The sequence below is a fragment of the Erithacus rubecula genome (genome assembly GCF_903797595.1).
Source record: "Erithacus rubecula genome assembly, chromosome: 3".
Classification (NCBI taxonomy): Eukaryota; Metazoa; Chordata; class Aves; order Passeriformes; family Muscicapidae; genus Erithacus; species Erithacus rubecula.
This window is the reverse complement of record NC_136689.1, coordinates 128,201,648-128,224,108: the sequence shown is the minus strand read 5'-3', so window position 1 is coordinate 128,224,108 and position 22,461 is coordinate 128,201,648. Positions and strand designations below refer to the sequence as shown.

General features: G+C 45.5%; 1 protein-coding gene across 1 annotated transcript in view; it reads left to right on the top strand.

Annotated features, from left to right (window-relative positions):
• The first annotated feature begins 344 nt into the window (after positions 1 to 344).
• Positions 345 to 22,461, top strand: part of NCALD (neurocalcin delta) — a 57,479-nt gene continuing 35,362 nt past the window's right edge. The window contains exon 1 of the mRNA XM_079301413.1: positions 345 to 576. The gene's annotated coding sequence lies outside the window, so the exon portion shown is untranslated. The remainder of the gene's footprint in view (positions 577 to 22,461) is intronic.

Below are 22,461 nucleotides of genomic sequence, written 5' to 3'. Positions count from 1 at the left end.
TGCTGCCCCCCATCACTACAGCACGGACCACTGCTGCCTCCCTCACCTGGGCAGAACCAGGGCAGCAAGGTGAGCGTCTCTGTGGATGTGAATAAAACTTCAGCTGCGTGTCACTTAGAAATACCCCAATTTTAGGGTCTTTAGGACCCTAACAGCCAGCACATCACTGAGGTGCCTCAGCCCCTCAGAGGGCGGCTCTTGCCCCCTTTTCTGGTGCAATCGAGGTGTGTAGTGGCTGTTTTTCAGCCGGGGTGGGGCTGCGGGAGGCAGAGCGTGTTCCGCGGGGCAGGGCAGGGTTAGCGGTGCTGGCGCTGCGCTGCGCGGCCCCGCGGTGGCTCCGCCGTGCGCGCAGGGTGACAGATGACCTATTGAAATAATTTGGGAGCAGGGCTGGCGTTGCCAGGACAACCAGCGCTCCTGGCCCATGTGACGGCCCTTGACGTCAGGGGAGGCTGAGCCTGGTCCGTCAAAGCCGGAGACACAGACAGAGCCCGGTGGATGCTGGAGTCATCCCCGCCGCTCACCCCGGGCTGCCGGAGCATGGACTGCTAACAACCCGCATTTCTGCAGCGTGAGGTAACCCTTTGCTTTATGTTCTCATCACGTTTGGATTGTTTTCCTGTAAAAAGAATAGACTAGAAAGCAGCTTGTATCAGTGACTGGTATTTTTTTTACATTTGTTTGTTTTGGCTGGAAGTTTGCCTTGATGAACAAGCCCAGCACTATCAGATAAATGCAAAGCAGCTTCCAGTTGCTAATTCTGTGTGTAGACGGCAAAACGGAGTTAAATATAGATTAATGATCCCTGAAAGGAGAATAAAACGATATCGTTCTCAATTGACACTTTAGGGATATAAATTAACGTGAGAAATCCTCGGCTAATGGTTCGGGAGTTAAAAGAAATTATGTTTAGGCATTGTGGTTTTTATATCTCTGTTGGAATTTGTAGTTTTTTCGTGCTGCCCGGTTCTGGCGGGTTTGTACCCCGTGTGTCCAGTAAGGGGGAAGCCAGCAGTCGATGCAGCCAGGAGCAGCTTCGAATTCAACTCTCAAAGTTGGAGCATTTCAATCATCTTTGTTCTCTGTGCGGAGTCCCCGCACCCTGCGCTCCCCGGGCTCTCTGCCCCTCTGCGGGGCACAGGGTGCTCCTGACTGCAGTGTTTACAGAGGAAAGAATCAAAACCTTCCTCAAAAATCATCCCAAATATGCCAGGAGAGCAGCACTGCTGTACTACGGGCTTCTGCCCTCTTTCTCACAAGCTCACACACACTGGGCTTGTTTTCTCACTCTCTCTCTCTTTTTTCCTGTTGTGCACTGAGAGCAGTTAGAATAGCTAAAAAAAGAACTGCAGCATAAGCAGCATGATTTTTCAATCACCACAGTGATTGAAAAATGAAATGCTCTTTGGGTCTTTTTGTAAAAACAAGACGGAGTTTGAGTCTGTTTCTGTATTGCGCTTACTCCGAGGTGGCTGTCGTGGGGAAGGATATCCCAGAGCTCCTGAAGTTTAGTGCCACAGGCTGACTTTGTTTGTGTGGGAATATATAGATTTGTTTTAAGAACAGATTACAGCTGAAGCATCATGTGCGTGGTTTCCTGGAAAAGTATGTTAGATCTTTCTTATCTTCTCTAATTATATACTCCTGTTCCCTTCCTCCCAAAGTTCAAAGGGTTTATTGATGGTGGTAATGATTCTTTAAAGCAGCTGCTGGTCTAAAATGATGTGGAGCTATAAAACAATTTAAAACACAGAGCAGTAAAAGATATTTAAAAAGCTATAAAATTATTCTAATATTATCAAATGCAGCATAAGAAATTGTTTGAGAAAGAGAAGTGCCTTTGGTTTTAGTGTCTGTCTTGGCTCTCTAAGGAAGTTATGGCTTAGTGCTCTGGATTTCACTGCATTCGGCATTCTTAGCAGAGAAAAGGATAAATGCTGAAATGTATGAAACATCTAAAACATCTAAACTGTCTGAAACGTCTAAACCATTTCACTTGGTGCTATCACATCACTTCTTTCCAGTTCAATGCTTTTGCCCTAAAACACCATTGTTGGGGGGGCTGAAATATTTCAAATTGTCTTTATTAAATTCTTCACCTGATGCCACTGCAGCAGTGCATGAGGAATCCCACCTGGCTCCTCCTGGGTGAGTTTTGAGTTTTACCCTGGTTTGCAGCAGCCTCGCAGTGCTGGAGGTGTTGGCAGCCCGTGCAGAGCCTGGCCGTGCCTTGGGCTCTGGGTGTCCCTGCCCTGGTGACCCTCCTGGGCTGAGCTGGGCACGGCTCCTCCCCAGCTGCTACAGGGAGCTGTGTCCCAGCCCACGGCAGCACATCCTCCCCAGACTGGAGAGGAGGACAGGCAGGTGGTTTATACAGCCCACCACCCTCTGAGGTCTGCTTGTTCACCTGCTTTTACTGCTGGGGTAAGTCTGCATGGGGACCAAGGTGTGGAGAGTGGGGACAGATCTGAGCTGAGTGGCACCTGCCATTCAAGAGAAGTTATTCACCCTCATGTCTGCAGGATTTGACTCCATGAGTAGCTGTCATCACCTCTCAGATTTGACTTGTGATGATGCTCAGTGTGGGCTGAGGCTTATGCTCATTCATTTAGGCTTGAATACAGTGTCCTGCAGCATTTGATGCCTTAAACCACCTGTAAGGGGAAAATAATTGATGCAACTTTTGCTCAAGAGCTATGCATCAGAAATAGCTCAAAAATCCCTTCCTCATCTCCAGATGGAACATATCTTTCTTTATATATCTGTCAGACATATCTTTCTTTAGTGATACTCAGGTAGCATTGAAAAGGCTCTAACTTAACCTTAGAGTGAAGGATGATAAACTGCTTCACATTTTAGCAGAAGGGTCCTGTGCATGATGTGGCAAGAGGTCTGAGAGGCAATGTTATGGGGGAAGCTGGTAAGTGCCAATAAGGGTGCACAGGGATGCATCCTGCCTGGCAGAGTGGCAGCTCTGTCCCCTCTTGATGAGTCTTTGGGGGCTTTGGGCATCCCATCACCAGGCCATCCATTTTGCCCCAGAGATGGGAATGACTTGCAGGCAGGCAGGGAGCTCACAGACAGTGTCAGAAGTGCAACTGGAGGTGACAGATCCCTTATCAGGAGGGAAGGGAATGGTGTGTGAGAGTCATCCTGGGGCTGTGTGCCTCTGCTTGGTGATTTCATGCTCTTGTTTTCACTGGTCAGCCCTGTACCAAACCCTCTGGACAAGCACTCGGGTTTACTTTGGCAGTGTGTGAAGCTGCCAGGCAATGCAGTGCCAAGCATCCTCCATCTCTGTGCTGCCACTTCCACCCACCATGAGGAAGGAGCAGACAGCCTGTAGGTTCCTTCCCTCCACCCAGAGGGGAAGGCTGCACCCATCCTTCACCTTCTGCCCAACACCACGACTGTGACACTGCCAGTCTGCTTGGGCTTGAAATCCTCTGATATGAAGAGAAAAATGTGAGATGCACGTGGGCTTGGCAACACTCCACCTTCTTTTAGGAATCTAGACTGACTCTCCTGCTTCCCATCAGCCTTCATGCCATTTGCAAATGTCACCCCTTTGCACACACACGGGGAGGGGATGATTTGTTCCTACAGCCTCCTTGTCCATGGTGAAGGGCGAGCAGACCAGCAATTCCTGAGGAATTGGAGCTTCACCTTAGGAAAGACCTTGGCTAAAGTCACGTCTGAGTTCTCCTCAAGTCACTTCTCACACAACTGGATACACTGGATACAGCAGGGAAATCAAAAACAGATGTGAGCTGTTGATGCCTCTAGCCTCATAATAATAACACACTCAGTGTGCTCTACCTTCATCTGCTTGAGTTGATGGGCAATCTAAATTTAGGCTGGAATCATAATAAAACCTAAAAAACCCCTTGAAATGTGGAATAGTACTCCTTGAATTTTTCCAAACAGAACACAATTTCTATGTTTTAAAAAGTCCTAGCTACTGGTTAGGCAATGTTCATGGGGGGAATAAAATCCTCTGTAGAGGATGGCAGTTGTTAGTGGGAACTGATGTTTCAGTGTGGAGTTTCAGGATCTTAAATTACTTATTGCAGAAGTTGGTTCTCACTCTGCTAAAAATCATTACATTGTGCTAATTTAATGTCTGCATCAACATTAGGAACAACTGATGTAATGATAGCTGAGCTGCAGTAGAGATTTGGCATTTTAACCAACAGTTGCTTTTCCACACGGATGCCATGTGCAAAGTACTCTGAATGCAAAATCAAAGTTGACCTGACTGTTGGTTCCAAGCTAAAGCAAAAAAATGCTAATTCTGGAATGTTTTTGGTAGTCATATTTTAGAAATAATTTTCTACGGTGAGCCAAAATCTATGCAGACAGTTATAGTCAGATAACAGTTTAAAAAATAGACTATGTTTTGGCTGTACTTTTGCTGCTGTTAAATTTATCTTCTTAAATAGCAGGGAGTATGAGTTGAGGGTTGAGAAACAGTAATTTTGTAATTATTTTATATGGATTGAATTATTCTGTCATCAAATTTGCATTTCAGACAGCATTACAGTATGAAAATATAATTAGAAACTGTAATTCAGGAATTGCTGAATGTGATATTTCCCAGAGGGAGCACTGTGAAGAAGCTGCCCTTACTACAACTTTAGCAAATATTGAAATCTTATAGGTGGAAAACGTGAAGGCTAAATTGTAAAAGTTCCTCTCTCTTCTGTGGTCTTCCCACACTGTCAGCTTTCTGCTGAACTTCATTTTTCCATGAGATTCATTTCCACAGAATCATCTAATCATATGAGCTGAAGGGCTCAGATCCTGTTCTGCTGAATTTCAGTCTGGCTGTGCTGATAGCTGCTGAATTGCTTTCAGCCATAAAATGACACTGAGATAATGTAAGGATCTGATTTACATGAGAAAACCAAGAAGCTTGTAGTTTGGTCTGAAATGCTGGTTCCAATTTGCCCAGCACCTGAAATTCCCAGCCACACCTCCTTGCACAGAAGAGAGCTGAGGATGCATCTTGGTTTAGCATCTTGGTTTAGCTCTGTTTATCTTCTTTTGTAATTCAGTATTTTTTGCAGTATGTGTTCACAGTGTTGTGCAAAGTTTTAGCTGTATAAACCCCACTGGTGTCTATCCTTATGGTTTTTATTCTTGTGACATTCTATGGCTTATTATAGAGATACTAGCTGGACACAAACATGTCTTGTGCTTTTTAGCTGGGCTTGTGTTGATAAATCCCATTCACCACTGTTTGAGACATGCACTTTTTAGGAGAGCATCATCCATGGCAAATTTTTCACCTTGTTGGGTCAGCTCCTTATGTGAAACCAAGTCTGTGATGCTCAAAGCAAGGATGGCATTGAGAGGCTGAGTGTGGGGCATGCTTGATGCTTTGATGTCCCCATGCATCTGTCACAGTCCTGATGGATTACAGTCACAGAGGAAATGTCAGGACAGGAAAAGGAGAACTGTGGACCTGTGACTCCAAGGATGGCATGGATAACTGGGCTGGCTGGTGACATGGTTCCTAGTGACTCATGGACACTGCCACCCCCAGACTGCTCTGGGGATCAAGAATGTTTCCCCACAGCTGCCCAGGGCCACCTACCTGCACCCAGCTGCACCCACCCTGTCATTTTGCCTGGTGCTGGGGAAGGTGTCTGTCCCACAGCTCACATTTTGGGTGATGCACATCCTGCTGCCTGTGTCTGGTATTTGCAATGTGAGCACAGGACAGGAGCTTCAGGTTGTCACTGCAGATGACCATTTCTGTCAGGGGGAGTCCAGTACGCCAGGTTGGCTCTTTAGGGACTAGTGCTGGGTTCCAGGTGGGACGTGAGCGATACCTGAACATCACAACTGCATTTTTGCACATTTACTTAGGAACTGCAAAGGAGCAGGAGGCAGCATTTCAGCTGAGTGTGTCTGCACATCAGAGCTGAAAGGCTTTGAGACAGGTTTATACCTGCTACATGTGTCACAAAGCCTCTTAGCTGTGTGCTGGATTTCATTGTCAAGGGGCTTTGGGAGCAGCCCAGAGGCAGGCTGTCCAGCCACAGGGGCAGGCTGGACCAGGAGGATGGGACAAGGGGGAAGGAGAGCCCTTGGCAGGGCTGATTGAGTGTGTGCTGGCAGGATGTGTCCAGGGCAGGCTGCTGCACTGCTGCTTCTGCCATGCAGGCACCTCTGGCACTGCTGCCTCATGTCCCTGAGCATCTGCAGAGCAGGCCAGACACGACTTTTGTGAAACAGAGCTGTCTGAAGGAGTGGGAGAGTGAGATACTCTGCCTGTGATGTTGTTCAGCTGCTGTGTGATGTGGCTGTGGCTAACAGGGCTGCTCTCTCTTCTGGCACTGGGCTCACAGCAGGGCTGGAGGAGCACTGCACAGTGCAGTGCCTGCTACTTGACCACAACAGTTTCATGCTTGTTCTACTTTTATAAATAGAAGACACCAGCTTTTGGAGGCACCCAACATTACTTGTAGAGGGGTTTTATTAGACAAGCAGACCAAGTGGTTTACAGGCTATCACCCAAGAGAAGACAAGTTAAAGCTGAAGAAGCTCAAAATCAGCTTCCTTTCTTACCAAATTCCCTGACTCCTAGAGCAGCAAGATTTCCTGATTATGGCTCACACTATCTTTCTGTGTCTCCTCCAGGACTACAAAAACACAGTGAGTCCAGCAGATATGAAGTGTCTAACTTCAGCTAAATAACACTCAAAGAGACTTCATGAAGCAATTCAGCCCTGAGAATCTTTAAAGAAAATATTCTGCTCATGTTGTGCTCGCAAATCCAAGATGCCAGAGGACGCGAGCACAAAGCTGCTGATTATTTCCCCAACTGCTATGTGCTTCCTATCACAATAGTATTCTTTTGTGCAGAACAGCAGCATGATTGCAGAGCCCTCTTCAGCTTTGCCATCATTGCAAGCCCAGGTCCAATTAGAGCAATTATATCTCAGCAGAAGCACTGTCTGTTGTCCTCTGGACCTGTCTGTCAAGCGTCCTATTCATCTCTGTTTGTCTTGTATGGGGCTTTTCATGCAAAGTCCTTCTGACCCTACTGGAACAGTCCCACAGAAGGGTAGCCTGCATTTTTATTTCACAGGCTGATGTGGAAGAGAAGAGTGCAAAATTACAGCTGGCCAAGGATACATCTTTCAGTCTAACTGTGATCTCATCTCACTTGAGTATTATTGCTGATTTGACACAGCACACAGCTTTCATGTTCAATTATTTCACTTCACCCTTCATTTTCAATTACTTTATTGCTAAAAATTGAGAACATTATCAGAATTCACAGTTTTTTCTTGCCATGTTCAAGAGTTTCTTTAATCAAAATCCCCAACATGAATTGCAAGGCATGTAATGTTTGATGGCACATGATATTAAACCACTTACACCTCTGATGTCTGTGTAGACTCTCTGGTCTCTGAATTACTGAAGAGTTGCTGGGCAGTGGGAACTTCTGCAGAAAGACCATTTGTGTTTTGCTTTGCCTCTCCTGAGAGGGCCTGATGAAGGAGCTGAGTGACTCCTGCCAAGGAAATACCCCTTGTCACCATTAAGGTAAAAGCTGAAAAGCAGAACTCAGTGAAAGGCAGAAGTGCTGGGACTTGGGAAGGTCAGAGGCAATGCAAAGAGGAACTCTTTCCGAACAAAAAAATAAATATTTATTTTCTTATACTGCCCTTGGAAAGGAAAATTCAGGGAGCAGTGTTTAGAGTTGTCTTTATGAAACATAGAGAATTCTTTTCTAACAGTTCAGAAATGAGATTGCCTATGAAAAAGCATCCCCCATCCTTACTGCTAGCTCTAGGCCATCCATGGGAGTCCTGGACAACATGCACAGCAGCACTTGGGCAGAATAGGTTTGCTTTTGGAACTGAAAACATGAGCTCAGACTTTGGTTGTTCTTCCTCCAGTATCATCAGGGCAGTGGTTCCCCCACTTTTGTTTCCTATTTTGCCTCTCTCCTGCTAGGTTTTAGCCCAGAAGGGCTGTTTTTGTCAGGAGGAGCTGCAGAGCCATCTGCAGTAGTGATCCAGATGTCACCAGTGCCTTTCCTTGGCACAGGATGCTGCAGGCAGGAGAGCCCTGGCCAGGGCTGCAAAGAGACCTGGCGGATTTGGCCACTCCAGGGCAAGAGAAAGTAAGAGCTGATGAAACAGCAGTGTATCATCATCCGTGTGGGTCTTGGTGAATCTGTTAAAGATGAGTTTATACTGCTTAACTAGACCTGCAGCCTTGGCAGATTCAATTTCTCTTCTTGCAGCAATGGTGTTATTGCTGAGAACCTGGGGCAGGGCTCTCTGCTGCTGTGCAGAGCCAGACCCCTCCACTCACCATGGACACATAATGTTTGTGATGCTGCAATTAGAAAAATACAATTCTTTCAGAGATGACAAAAGGTGACAGAAGCACTAGTGGGGTGACTGCTTGCCTGACTTTTACCCTTGTTGTTAGACAGTGGGACCCTTGCAGAAACCCCACCTCAATTCCAGGAATCTGATTAGACATCAAAGAGTGTTTCACTATTAGTTCACCATGTGCCAGTTATTGATAGGCTGTGGTGTTGCTCCAAGAGCCTGTGGTAAGACACACCATTCCTGCATGCTGCTCCCACCATGCTTGTGGATGGCACTCCAAACAGGGTGTTGGGGAGGCAGCTGGAGAGAAGGAGTTAAAACAAGACCCCATTACCTGTTTAAGACATTCTCAAAAATAGCAGCTTTTCTTTTGATTGCTGAATTCCCCATGCTTTTACATGCTATTCTCGTTGTTGATTTCTTTCCCCAAAAAAAAATTTTACGCAGAGGAATGACTTGAGTGGGGAGAAGAGGGGGTCTGCAGTGGGACAGCTGCATGCTCCTGTGTCTGCAGTGAGGGGTATTTCAGAATTTCAGGCAATTTTGCTTCCTCACTGCCAAGCCCATTAATTCCTTTCTGACAGCCCTTGCTTCCTGGGGCAAGCATTGGGCAGTGTGTTCATGCTGTCCACTGTTTTTATTACCCAGCTTGAAATGAAGCATCTCCTGCTGGTGGATGCTCCTTTGAAGAAGGAAAGGATGCTTTTGGAAAAATAAGCCCAAAGGAGCCTGGCTCCAGGACTGGTGATGCAGGCAGATGCCACTGATCTGGGATGCAGTTCCAGCCCTCAAAACACCTTGTGTATCCCATCCTTGAATGCTGGCCCAGGAAAGGAGCTGCTCTGGAGGGGCTCCCTGCAGCACCCACCAGGGCAGGCCAGGGGCCCTCCCCTTCTCCCTCACAGGAATGCAGCCAAACACAATTGAGCTCCAGAAACAGGTGCCAGCTGCCTTCCCCCAGGGCTGCAGGGAGGGATGGTAAGAAAGAAGCCCTGAGAGGAATTAAAAATTAAATGCTCGTGGCAGTGGCTTGCTGTCACCACATCTGAGCAGTTCACCTTCACTGTGGCTGGCTGGCTGCCCAAGCACTGAGCAGCAGCAGAGAGAGGAGCATCCCATCCTCACTGCCTTCACTGGAGATCAGCCAGCTCTCCTGTGGCCCTGCTGGGTGGATGAGGAGGAGCTGCTTCACTGCTGCATGCACACAGGACTGACCAGAACAAGCAACAAGTGCCTCTTGGTGGAAATCCCCTGAGCCCCTGAAAGGCATCACACCCAGGGGTGGCCAGACCCAGATGAGTCACATCTCCCCTGAAGAGATGCAGCTGTCCAAGGGTGGGGTGCAGAGAAGCTAAACTCACCATTCCACAGCCCTCTCTGCAGTCACTCTGCAATGGCCCCAGCAACAGGTGTGCTCAGTGCAGGTGCAGGCTGAGCCCACAGACATTTTGGGCATTTGGGGTGCAGGGTCAAGCCAACCAAGGCTGGTATTTGGAGGACAAGGGCTGAGCTCCATGGCCCTCCTTGGCACCCTGTTCAGCTGCTTGGTGTGCACGTGCCCTGAAACCCCTTCAAAGCCCCAGCAAATTCATCACTGAGCCCAAGGCCCCTTGCAGAGCGTGTCCCAAATGATTTGAACTTTGGGTCTAGTTTATAATCCCCTCTTAATATCCCACACTAGGTAAGCATTGTCTTCCCCCAAGCCTTGATATTTCTTGTTTTGACACTAACATTCAAGTAGGTGCCAGGCTATCCAGTTTCCTGAGATAATGGCTGTGTCTGTACTAGGGCCACTGCCCATATCCATAATAAATGGAATAGGAGCAATCCCAGCACCAGAGCTGAGTAGTCAAAATCCCTCCCTGCAGTCCCTATCCCAATCTAGCTCCCAGGCAGTTCCTGTGTTCCCAGCCTGTGCCACTGGCTGGTTCCAGGGGGAGATGGCACACGGTCACTTTTCCAGGAGGGTGCAGAGTCAATGCCATGGACAAGGGAACTTCTGTGCCAGTTGGCCCCCATGCTGGGGAAGGCTTCATAGCCACAGGTGATGTGGTAAATGTCATCATGCAGAACTGGGTGAGAATCCTTGGGGGAAAAAAAGAGCCTTAAAAATAGAAAAGTGTGTTTTTCTGAAGCCCAGGTCTAGGCAGAGCTCATGAGCTGCAGGCTCTTGCCATGGCCAGGAAATCAGCCCATTGGAGCATGACAAAATGGCTAGGAAGTCTAGTCTGTCAAACAAAGCAGTGGGGCTCTAATAGGACCAAAGTGAAGGAAATGAGGAACATGGCAGGAAGAAAGAATAAAGAAAAGCCTTTGGTCTATAGAGCACCAGGCTCTTTACTCCTCTAGAGAGAGGACCATTTTCATGTACACTGCTGACGTGACTCTTTACAGAGTGTGGGGTTGATGCTGATTCCATGCTGTTTCTCAGTACATACCCTTTCCCCTGTGAGGCTGTTTTAATCCTCTTCTAGTTTACGATCTATTTCTTTTAAAGATGTGAAAAATGCAGAGGTCAATATCTACTACTGCATCCTTTCTGTTCTACCATTTCTCCACAATAAGTAAATTGTTATCTGTATTAGCCTTCTCAGCAAGAGACCAACATGTTCCATTCTTCTAATGCTGTCTCACGCCTAAAATCTGTTCTCCAAACCCTCCTTTGCCTGAAGTGAGAGCTGTGCTCTGCACAATGCATCTCCAGCTCCCTGGGGACTGCCCAGCTCTGCATTTGCCACACAGCACTGTCAGGAATTTCACATTTCATTCTGCAAAGAGAAAAGTGATGTCCAGGTGCTGTCCTTGTAAAACTTCAGGGTTGAAAAAGGTCAAAAGCAAAGGAGATTTCTGAATGCATTTTTCCCCCAGTACTTCTGGTTTTGATGAATTCAACCTTTATGTTTTTGACCTTGGAGCATAATGTCAGTAGGGTTTGAGAGAGCCAGGGGAGCATTTGTCTATCTCTTGGCCTGTGGCCTTTCAGGTAGGTTTGATTATTTTAATTACTTCCTCTGTTAGACATGGAGTGTCTTCACTTTCCCTGAATTTCCCAGTCAGGTCTGAGCACAGATCACCAGGTGCCAGTGGTACATGGAAGCCATCATATGGAACTCTGAGGATACTGACTGAAAACTTTTGAACAGTGGGGTTTAGTAAAGCAGGACTTGGGCATGACTGTGTGAAAGCACAAAGTTTTCCCTTTTCACTTGCAAACAGGAGTTGCTGTGCTTGTATTGCTGCAAACAATACAGGGGATTTGGGTAGACTAGCATTAAGACAATTTTTCAGAGTCATTGAGTATGTTTTAATCCTTATTAGCCCTGAGCAATTGGCTCCCAGTGAACTCACGGAAGAATAGGTATAATTAAAGATCTGTCTTGCATGGCCTGCTGTGCATTTATAGCTCTGCAACTGCTCTCTCTAGTGAAACAGAAATATGTCTTTCAAAGGAAAGCTCAACAACAGGAAATATTTCTTTCAGAAATATGAACATAAGTTTTTCTTCCAAGAATCATCAGATAAAAGCAAAAGCGTTCTTAAATTTCTAGTTCCGCTAAGCACCTGGCTCTAATCTACAGTTCCTTGACTTTGTTCATTTTTTAACCCAAATGGGATCCTATTTTAAGGCATTGTTATTTCATCTGATAATAAAAGTCTATTTCAACCATTTGTGTGTTTGCATTTCTTGTTCTGTACCATATTTTGCATTTTTTCTTGAATCTTTCCACTGAAGAATCAGTGTTGTCCAAATTGCTGCTGCTCAACTGGACATAACTCCCTATTCCTTGCTATTTAAAGGTGGTTACCTAATTCTGCTGGTGGGTAATTTTGATAAAGATTTCACAGAGTGCTAAATCTGTCTGCACAGATGACAGAATGACAGGTTTTTCTCCCAGCCCTTGCAGAGGTTTATGATTGCTGCCTCTCAGGTGTCTGGCACAAATGGAAGTGGCACCATTGTGGGATGTGCTTGTTATTCAGGCATTAGCCTTGAAAAGCACTGGGTTATTCTATGGTTTGTCACATCTGTTTAAGCACATTATTTCTGAAACTGCTCCTCCTCCAATCAATAAGAGACTCCATTAAATTGTATGAACATATTAAGAAAAATAAGAGATTTACTCAAGAAATCTTTATTGCATTTCATTATGAACTACTGAATCTAATATACGAAGAAGATTGCTTTAATTATAAGTGGACAAAAGAAAGATCTGCTCTATGTTCTCACTAGGCAACTATCAGCAACATGCACCTTCATCTAATGCAGTCAGAACAAGTAATTAGGTTTGGTAGCTCTCCTGGGAACAGCAGTTAACTCTATTACACAGCCCCCAAGAGACAGTGACATCAGGTGGATTTGTAAGGTTTTGTGGTATCTGTTTTCAGCTGTTTTTTCTTGCCCTGAGGCAACTCATGAGATAGCCATAATGTAGGCAGAGGGTTCAGATAATGAGTAGTTGTTCTCCCCATCTCATCTCTGACCAGTTTCACTGCTCTTGGTGCTGCCCTCTGCAAGCTCAGCAGTCAGCAGGGAGCTGTGGTGGCCCTCTGTGCTGCAGTGGCTAGTTTTTGGTGTGCAAAATGAAGTGCCTTGATGCCATTTGCTGGTTTGTACCTTATTATTTATTATTTCAAATCCTGAGCAAACAATTTTCAGAGGAGAAAAAGGAAGAGCTCAGTCCAAGGTGGTATCCTAGAGCAAGAGCTTTCTGCTGCCTGTGTTCTTCCCTGCTAGGTGGGCATCTGTCAGCTGAGTGAAGGTCTGATAAGCAGAGGAATTCCTCCATCTGTGTCATGGTGTGGCTTGGGAGGGAGCAGGAGGCAGCATGGTGCTGTCCCACTGTCACAATCACAGTGCTGGGCAAGCCTTGAGGCAGAAGGTGGCTCAGGAGGTTTAGGTGCCTGCAGCCTCTGAGCCCAGGTAGGATCCAGAAGTGCCTGATGAGCATCCTGTGCCATCCTCCTGTGAGTCTCTGCCAACCCAGGAATCTTGAAAACTGATCCAGCTAGTCCAGGAGCACATGACCAGCTAGTAAAAAAGATTAAAAAATCCTTTCCTCCCTGTTGCTGTGCCTCTGTTCAGTCAACACTGTAGTGCAGCTGTCATCCAGTAATTTTTGTGAAGTCATTAGAAATCTTCAGATGAAAAGAATGGTATTAATAAATTATTGTGTTTCTTAGAGGAGACAAAAGGATGACAATAAAGAGGTGAAATTTTGTAGAAAGCTTGAATTACTCAATACTGAATAGAGACCAGGCATGTCTGCAATTCACTTTCGAAGAAAATGCAAAACTTACTATTTCATGATTTGGACAACAGCCTGCTAATCCTCTTGACTCCAAGGTTAAACCCAACCAGCTGTGAATTTTATTGAGGTTACTTGTAAATCTTAATTTCAGTTAAATTTTTTGCAATAATGTATTGCTGCTCTTGGTGCTGTCTGATGCCTGAAGGGACAGAGCTGGTCATCTTTCCTGACCTGTCTATAGCATCCTGGCACTGGCTCCTCTGCTTGCATAAACCTCCCCCCCACATTCCTGCCACTCCCCATCACTGCTGTGTGGTGGGGGGTGATTACACAGTGCAGAGAAGATAGAGATATCATGAACTTGTGATGTTTAACATCACTGCCTTTGGCTCTCCTTGTGGTGCTCCTCTGTGCCAGAAAAGCTGCCTTCTGTAAGAAGCATGCTTGGGTTTTTGGGATGCTCTTTCCCTTCCAGAAGTCAGGACAATAGGGGATCTTTTGACTCTCCCAGTCTACTGCAGGTATCCATGTCATAAAAACCCTATTTGTGGATTTTTCAAATTGCATTTTCCCATGACTTTGGCTCTTTGTCTTGTGATCTTTGAAGAAGGCTGTTCCACAGACTTTGCTGCTCTAGTGGTTTGAGATTTGCTTCTCATTCCCAGCCAAAATTTATTATGGCTAGTTTATGCCCATTTGTTCTTTTGCCAGCATTGTCCTTCAGTTTAAACAGCTTTTCTCCTTCCCTAGTGTTTACCCCCTCTGATGTATTTATAGACTACAACCATATCCCCTCTTGGCCTTTCTTTAGCAAGGCTAAACATCCAAGAGCCTCTGGTCTCCTCTGAGAGCACAGGCTTTCCATTCCCTTATTTGGCTCAATAGCCCTGCTCTGCAGCCACTGCAGGACAAAATCTTTTTCCTTAGTGTGTTTGCCTGGCCATGTACTACAGTAATCCAGGTGAGCCCTCATATTTCCAAAACCTGCTCATTAATAGCACTGGTTTTTCACCTTCCCTGAATTCAACAGATTGGTCTTGCCAGGTTCATTAGAAAGCATCACTTGTCTCCTGCAGGACACATCATATTGGTATTTTCCTGTTATCTTATGGCTATGTAAGTGCTCCAGATCTTCCTCCTGCTCCATCATTTCTAGTTAAGAACATCAATTCTTCCCATTGGTCCCTCACATACTGCATTTTGCAGCAAGGAATTTCATCCCTTGGCATTGTTCCAGTGCTAAGATTGCCCCCTTCTTCTTGTGGGCTAGTCTGGTGTCCACCTGATGGTGACTGTCACCTTGGTGTCATCAGTAACTGCACTGCTTTGAGATTATGCATCCTGGTTATTAATGAAAATGTACAATCCATCCTGAGACCCAGCTTGGAAGAACCCTACTGTAACCACCTCCCACCTGAGATTTCTCCCTTGATTTCAATTCATGATCCTGAAAGAGGAAACATCTGCCTTACACTGTCCAGCATATCTCCAGAGAAATGACTTGCTTCAATTTTGCCCAAGTGGTTTTGGATTAACCTTTCTGTATACATCTGTGTATCTATTAGAAATGAATGCTTATGTACTGCTTGAAAAGCCAGTGCAGTGCAGACTTCCTGCAGAGTTTCCATATAAGGTCAATTCTGCCAAGAAACTTCAATTTTAACCTCTCACATTTCTACAACCTCAGTCTGAGATCTCTCTTCTGCAGCACTTGCCAATTGTGGTGCTCAAGTTGGGGTGTTAGCAGATGTGTTTTGCTCTGCTTCAGTCTCCCAGTGGGTTACAAAGCCAAATTCATGATTCAAATGACTACACTTATTTTTCAGACTTAGTACACTTTTTTTTTAATGGGAATTTGGAATGGGGTGGAAATTCTTTTGTGTTCTGGCATGTGTCCCTCATATCTTGGCCTGCAGTGCAACAGCAAAAATGATATTTGTACCCTTTACATCCAAAATGTGTGAGACTATAAATATCTTGTAGTCCCAAAACATTCCTGCTTGTTCTTCAATCAAGACTTTGAGATTTCTCCCTGAATATCTCCCTGTGAAGTCTGACAAACATCTGACTGTCTTCTTTGTGCCAAAGGGCTTAGAGGCTTGTGTAGGGGTTGTTGGTGGACATCTCACAAACCAAATAACACAGCTACTTCTCTTTAGGGCTCAAATATACCAACAGAGGAGAAATTACTGAATATTTAGCTGCCCTTTTGATGACAGAAAATAAGTCCTTGTCCTCTTTCCCATGAGTAGTTCAGGTTTTGTATATCTCTCAATGTTATCAGCTACTTATTCTGAATATGTTATATAAATGAGAACTGATTGAACTGAATGAGAACTAGTTCTTTTAAAAAGAAGAGGAAAAAGAAAAGGAAGGGGCCTTCAGAAGTATCAAGTCAGTGTAGTTAAGTTTGTTCCCTGCTTATAATTTAACTTTTCTATATGAACATTAGAGCATTCTCTGATCTGAAAAAAAAGCTTTCACCTTTACATATTGCAGGCTGCAGATGTAGTGCCTACATCTGAGGTGTTGTAAAACCAAAGAGTAAATACTCCTGTGACATTCCAAACTTCATCTTAATTGTTTGGTGGACCAGTTATCCTGAATGCTGCTCAAATAATAGTTGTTTTGGGGATTTTTCTGCTGAGCAATCAGGTAGAAAAGGCCTTATTTTGTCATGAAGTTTCATTTTCCAGCCATTTTTGATAAAATCAAGGAACTTCACACAAAGAAGGAATTATATAACTCAATCTGTCATCCGTGTTGAGCAAACTGAGATTGTGGTTTGCTCAAGCAGTTTTGTGAAACTAGCCTCACATATTTCTGTTTCTGCCAACCCATAAATTTGGAATTTACTCACTCACTTTCTAGATTCCATTTAGAGGTGGTATTGACTAGATTTCTATAGCTTGTATAGAGACAGTGAAATTTAGATTTCTGAATCTGGAGTTTTCTGTAGGTCAGCTGAGCTGTTGTTGAAGGCTGTACCTTGCCAAAAGCTGATTCTAGCTTCAAAGCCCTCAGTGCACACATACTCTGACCCAGCCCAGCCCCCTTGCTCTGCTCAGGCAAAGCTGGGGGTGCCAGCAGCAGATCCCTTCCACCAAGGAAGCTCTCTGCTCATCTGAACCTTCAGAGGAACACATTTGCTGGTCTGTGCCTCTCCTGACATTCCAGGGCACAGCCTGGGGATGAGCAGAGCTGGGTCCCAGTGCATGCAGAGCTCATGGCACCAGAGACATCCCTGGGGGCTGCACCCCTGTGCCACCCCATAAACATCCCACAAAGGCAGAGTCGCAGTGTGCAGGAACCAAATTTCTTCCCCCTTTCCTCCCTTCCCACAGCATCATCTCTTGCTGAGGAAGGTGAAAGTAGGAAGCATCCAAACCAAAATCACAGGCAGGGGAGTGTGCCAGTCTGCAGCTGCTTAGCATCTCAAAAGGAAGACTGAGTTCCTTGTATCTAACAATTGAGATGCAGGCAGTCACTTTATTGACAGAATTAATTCATATTCCAGTCCATCATGTGTACAGATAATGCACTGTGGGATTAAGCTACTGTAGCAATAAATTTCCTAACCTAATTTTAAAAGATAAAAGCTCCAGTGAAGTGGGGCTCCATGGCACACTCCAGTCCATTCAACTTCCAGCCCTTCAGAAGAGCAGCTGAGAATGCCCTTCCTCAGGTTGCTGCTCTTCATCTCTGACCTCCCCCTACAAAAGCAAATTTTCCAGGGAAGGAAATAGAGCAGCACTAAATGTGCCCTCCCTCTGGCTGCCACATCTGCTGTCACTCTGAGCAGCTCACGTGAGAGGTCATATGGAGCAGATGTGGATCTTCACTTTCCTCCAAGGGAAATAAGGAGTGCTGTCTGCACCAGAGGAGACTTGCCTCCCTTGTGTGCTTCCTGCCCTCCTCTGCAGCAGTTCCTGACCACCCTACCCTTCCAAGGAGTTTCAGACAGCCACAAGCACTGCCAGTCCACTGCACCTCTGATCTGCAAGCAGGAGTAGCTTCTGAGCACTGGTGGCACATGAGATGCTGATTGCCACTGGCTGTGGCAGCTCAGCAGGAGGAGGGAGAGAGAGCAGCCTGTGGCACAGTGATGCTGGGTGCACATTCCAGGCCTTTGATCATGGTTTGGGGTCAGGGAGGGCTGAATACACTGGGATCACACGAGGTCAGATGGTGTCTGGGGATTGCTCAGTAGCCACAGGCCTCCTGTGGCAGCAACTGAGGCACAGAAACTGCAGCCAGTAAGGAAATCCCAAGAGCTGAGCATTTTGAGCTGGATGGCAGCTTGCATCTCAGCAGTACAGCTGCTGGGCTTGTCCTGCCTGCAGCCTCAGAGGTGGGAATGGCTCTGCTGCACTTGGTCAAGCCCCAGGGAACCAGGGGGCTGCATTGCATGGAGCAGCTGTGCAGAGAGGCAGCCAGGTGCCCCTCAAGGCATCACAATCAGAATCAGAGAATAGCTGAGGTTGGGAAGGACCCTCAAAGGTCATCTAGTCCAAATCTCAAATCTTAACAGGTCACTGATTTCCATTCATGATTGAGTTGCCTTGCACTGCTAGTGAGACCAGAGTTTCCTGCTATTTCACTGAATTAAATTTTCATCTGGCCATGCTGCAAGGATGGTATTGTCAGAAACCACAGGCATGAAGCCCATATAATGCTGGTGGTAGTAGCTTATTTCTCTTGGCCATGCTAGAGGGATTCTCAAGCTCCACCAGATTTCTCTGAGAAACTGGTTGTCTTCACATTTGAAAATGCAGCATTTACACTGCAGGCTCCAGCCACCTGCTTGGTATATGTTACTTTAATATAATTTTAAGCCATTGATCAGAACAAAAAGAAATCTTTGTGTTGATGTGTTGTCTCCCTTTATGAAGGCTAGAATGTTTGATGCTCCAAACAGTGTGCTAAAAGGATCTGCAATAAGGAGACAGTGGCATCTTGTTTACTTGAAAACTCCCAGGAAAAGGTATTAATAGCTTCTGCATTAACAAAACCCAAATCAATGAGTAAGTACTGTCTGTGCTGTTTGAGTGCTTAGCGTGCAGTTCAAAAGGGACATCACACCAAAAAAAGTTACATTTTCAGGTACTCATGCACTGCTCATAATTATTGCCTGCACAGAAGTCTGCTACAACTGCAGCACTTGCAGCTTCCCAGCTGGCCTCTGGCCAGCAGCTGAGGCTCACCCCAGCTCTAGATGTGAACCCCAGACAAGGTTTACAGGAAGCCTTCAAAAATACGAGCTGGTGGTTTCAGCAGGTTCAGCAGCACCAGCTCCCTGCTGCTCTTTGCCTGCTTATTTTCATACCATTTTTTGCCATCTGCATTTCTAAGAGAAGCATTTGCAATTTTTTTTTTAACCGAGGTTAATATTAGGCACTAAAGTGTGCAAATGCTTTATGTCTGGGTTCTTTGGCCAGTATGTACATTGCTGAAAAGTTCCCATTTAAAGCAGTTGTCACACAGGTGTGTAAGACACTCTGACAAAACCTTTCTTTCACTGTTAGCTCTTGCTGCTCCAGTCACCCTGCAGAGCTCCAGGAGCTGCTCATCACCTCTGAGCACAGCACACCCTCCACCTCTGTCTCAGCTTATCTTCCCCTCTCTCTGTGATTTTTATTTTATTTGGCTTTGTTTGTCTCATGGCCTTGTTCTCCACTTGTATGTGTGTGAGGAGCTCCATGCCTGGTGGGATGCAAGGTGGAATGGGCTGTGGCCACAGACAAGACAGAGTTTGAGGAGGCACTGGAGGCAGGAGGCCAGGTAGGAGGGTGGGCCAAGGTCAGAGGTTTTCAGGAATCTGATCAATTCTCTTAGTTCTCTCAGTTCTGTCTCAGCCAAGCCAAGGAGGTGTCTCAGGAGTTCTGCAGGATCTTCCAAAAATGCTGCTTGTAGCTGCTGGACATCACTCTGATGTGAGCAGGGATTACTCTGCTGATCTGAGGGACAGAGACAGCTGCATGTTAGGGAAGTCTGGCCCAGTTCCATCATGCTGCATTGTCATTTTCCAGAAAAGTATTTACCAGCAGTTGCTCCAGCCACTTGCTAAAAAAAGAGCAATTTTTCTTCCTTCAAACAAGAGCATTGGAACTAGATATACATATTTTTATACTTGATAGTTTCTCACAATAAATGTGCCACATGGTATAGGCTGAAATTGTATTAGAGGAACCAGCACACACATCAAAGCTGTGGTTGTAAACTTCCAGCTCAGAGAAGGAGATGAGCAATCTCTATGCTCAATTATAACTGCAGATATTTCCTTTTTCCTAAGCTGGTGTCTGTTACCATGGCCACAACCCTCAGAGTTTTCTGGCTATTTTAAAGTCATTGCTAGGAGTGAAAGAGCAGATGTTTAATTACATTCTTATTCCATTCATTAGGTACAGCTGACATTTTAGAAGTCCTCCGTACAAAAATGAGTAATTTTTTATAATTTATCATTTTCCTAGAGAAAAATAGCAGAAGTTAATTAATATATGCCAATATATTACAACTTTGTCTACGAGTTCTAAGTAGAGGTAAGGAAAGCAGTTTCTTGACATTCTAAAGACTGGGTATTAGATTGGTATTAGCAGTAATCAGAGATAAGTGAAAACCATGCTGTAGAAGATATACCAGTTCTTGTTCTGGTCACTGACAACCCCAAAGAATTGAGAATGTCCTTTGAACACTCTGGTTTCCACCAAACACTGTTAAGCCAGAGCCATGTATTTGCACATCTCCAGCAGAGTCCTGCACAGGCCCTGCTGCCCAGGTGTTGTGGCTGTCAGTATCCCCACTGTGGGTACAATCCTCTGGGATTTATCAAAACACCAAACTTCTCACCACATTGTGGTATTTCTGTTTTGTGGATAGAGACAATAATTACTCAGGGGATTGCTCAGCCAACAGGATGCAGGGAACATGGTCCCCTAGATGTCTCATGGTATGTTCCTCTTTGCTTACACAACATTACCACTTGTGTCACAGAACAGAATATTATTCTATTCTATTCTATTCTATTCTATTCTATTCTATTCTATTCTATTCTATTCTATTCTATTCTATTCTATTCTATTCTATTCTATTCTATTCTATTCTATTCTATTCTTCTATATTCATTAAAGCTTCCTGTATTCAGGGTTGCCTAAGTCCAACATTTTGTCTGTAATGTTGGGGACTCCAGTATGTGATGAAAACTTCGTCATCTCCCTGTGCACACCCCTCCCCACTCTTTTCAGGCCAAAAGAACAATTTTATTATAAGAGAGATCAAGTATGAGGCAGGTCCTGAATCCTACTGAGACTGGTATGTTACTTGGTTTATACTGATAAATGTCACAAAAAGTCAGCCTCTGATGTCTTCTCACTTCCAGGGACAAATGGCTACTTTTCATCCCACTCTTATTTTAAGTGTCTAAACTTATTTGGATCTGTGTCTTATTGCTCTGTGCCTGAGCTCTTCACCAAAGACTTCCTTGATGTTCTGAAGTGTTGGGAAGGTGAATGCACTGGAGAAGTGAAAGATGTGAATTCCTACCTCCATATTCAGGCTGCTCTCCTGTTCCCTTCTACACATAGGTGTTCTAGACCAATGCTGTTAAACACCCTCCTCAATTTTCTTGACTCAGAGCTGCTAGGTATCAACTTCTAATGAGTTCTCATTGTTTAGCTGGTTTGCTCAGCTCTTCTTGGTGGTGGAGTTTGCTTTAGCTAGTACTGAAGCTATTGGTGTATTAAGATGACCATAATCTCATCAACAATTATGCTGATGAACACTGATTTAAAGATTTTGCAAACTGGAGCTAAAGACAGTGACATCTGTCTTTGACACCTTCCTGTCAAAAGTGGAGCTCACACTATGGGGGGAGATCCAGAATGGGACTGGAACCCCAAATGGAAGGAGAGATGCCAAGAGAGGGAGTTTAGTTCAGGGTCAATGGCTGCAGAAAATCCCATGATAGGAGATGTGTTCAGTGTCCAGCAGCTTCTCAGCACCCCTGCTGCAGTGTGATGTTTACAGAATGCCCACACACAGCTGCTGCTGGGCAGGCAGGGCAAGAGGTGGCCAACAATGGATGTGCCTCTCAGCCACAGAGAGAGCACTGGCTGCCCAACAGTCCCTTCTCCTCTGACCATGTGAAGCTTGGCTGTCATGTTCTTGCTTTTATTTTTTGTTATGCAATTTGCTAACTTACAATCTCCTGGGATGCTGTAAAAGCTGCTCTTGCCTGTGCAGTCTGTAATTAAATATGACCCCTCTCATATGGTGCCTACAGTACACCATGCACTATCCAAAACTCAGTTCCTTACACTTTTTCCCATTCACCTGCTTCTCAGAGGTGTCAGTGTCATTTCCATGGCTGCAGTGAGTTCAGCAGATAGGAGGCTGAGCTTTGGGCTTTAGGAACTCATTCCTTCTAGAGTAGTGATATAATGACTTACCCTAAGTAATCCAGCCCCTGGCTGAGGCAGTGTAGGACAGACACAGCCTTCTGCCTACAAAGAGGCACAGTCACCCTGGAGCAGGAAAGGAGACAGGAGAGCATCCATGCAGAGGACAGCACATTTTTAGGCAATCCTTTACCTAAGGCATGTTTTCAGTTTGCAGTGCTGGAAGGAAAGTTTCTTGCTGACAACATCTGCTCGACGCCCCACGCATGGCTGAGCACATCCCTGGCTGATCCCAGCAGCTCAGCAGAGCCAAGGTCGTGTGGAGCTGCAGTGGGGTCTGTGCTGAGCAGCCAGGAATGCTGGCCTCACATCTGTCCCAGCTGCCAGTTCTGAAGGTTCTCTCTTCAGAGCACTCAGTGTGGCTCCACCTCTGCACCCTGGGTTTTACTAACCTACACG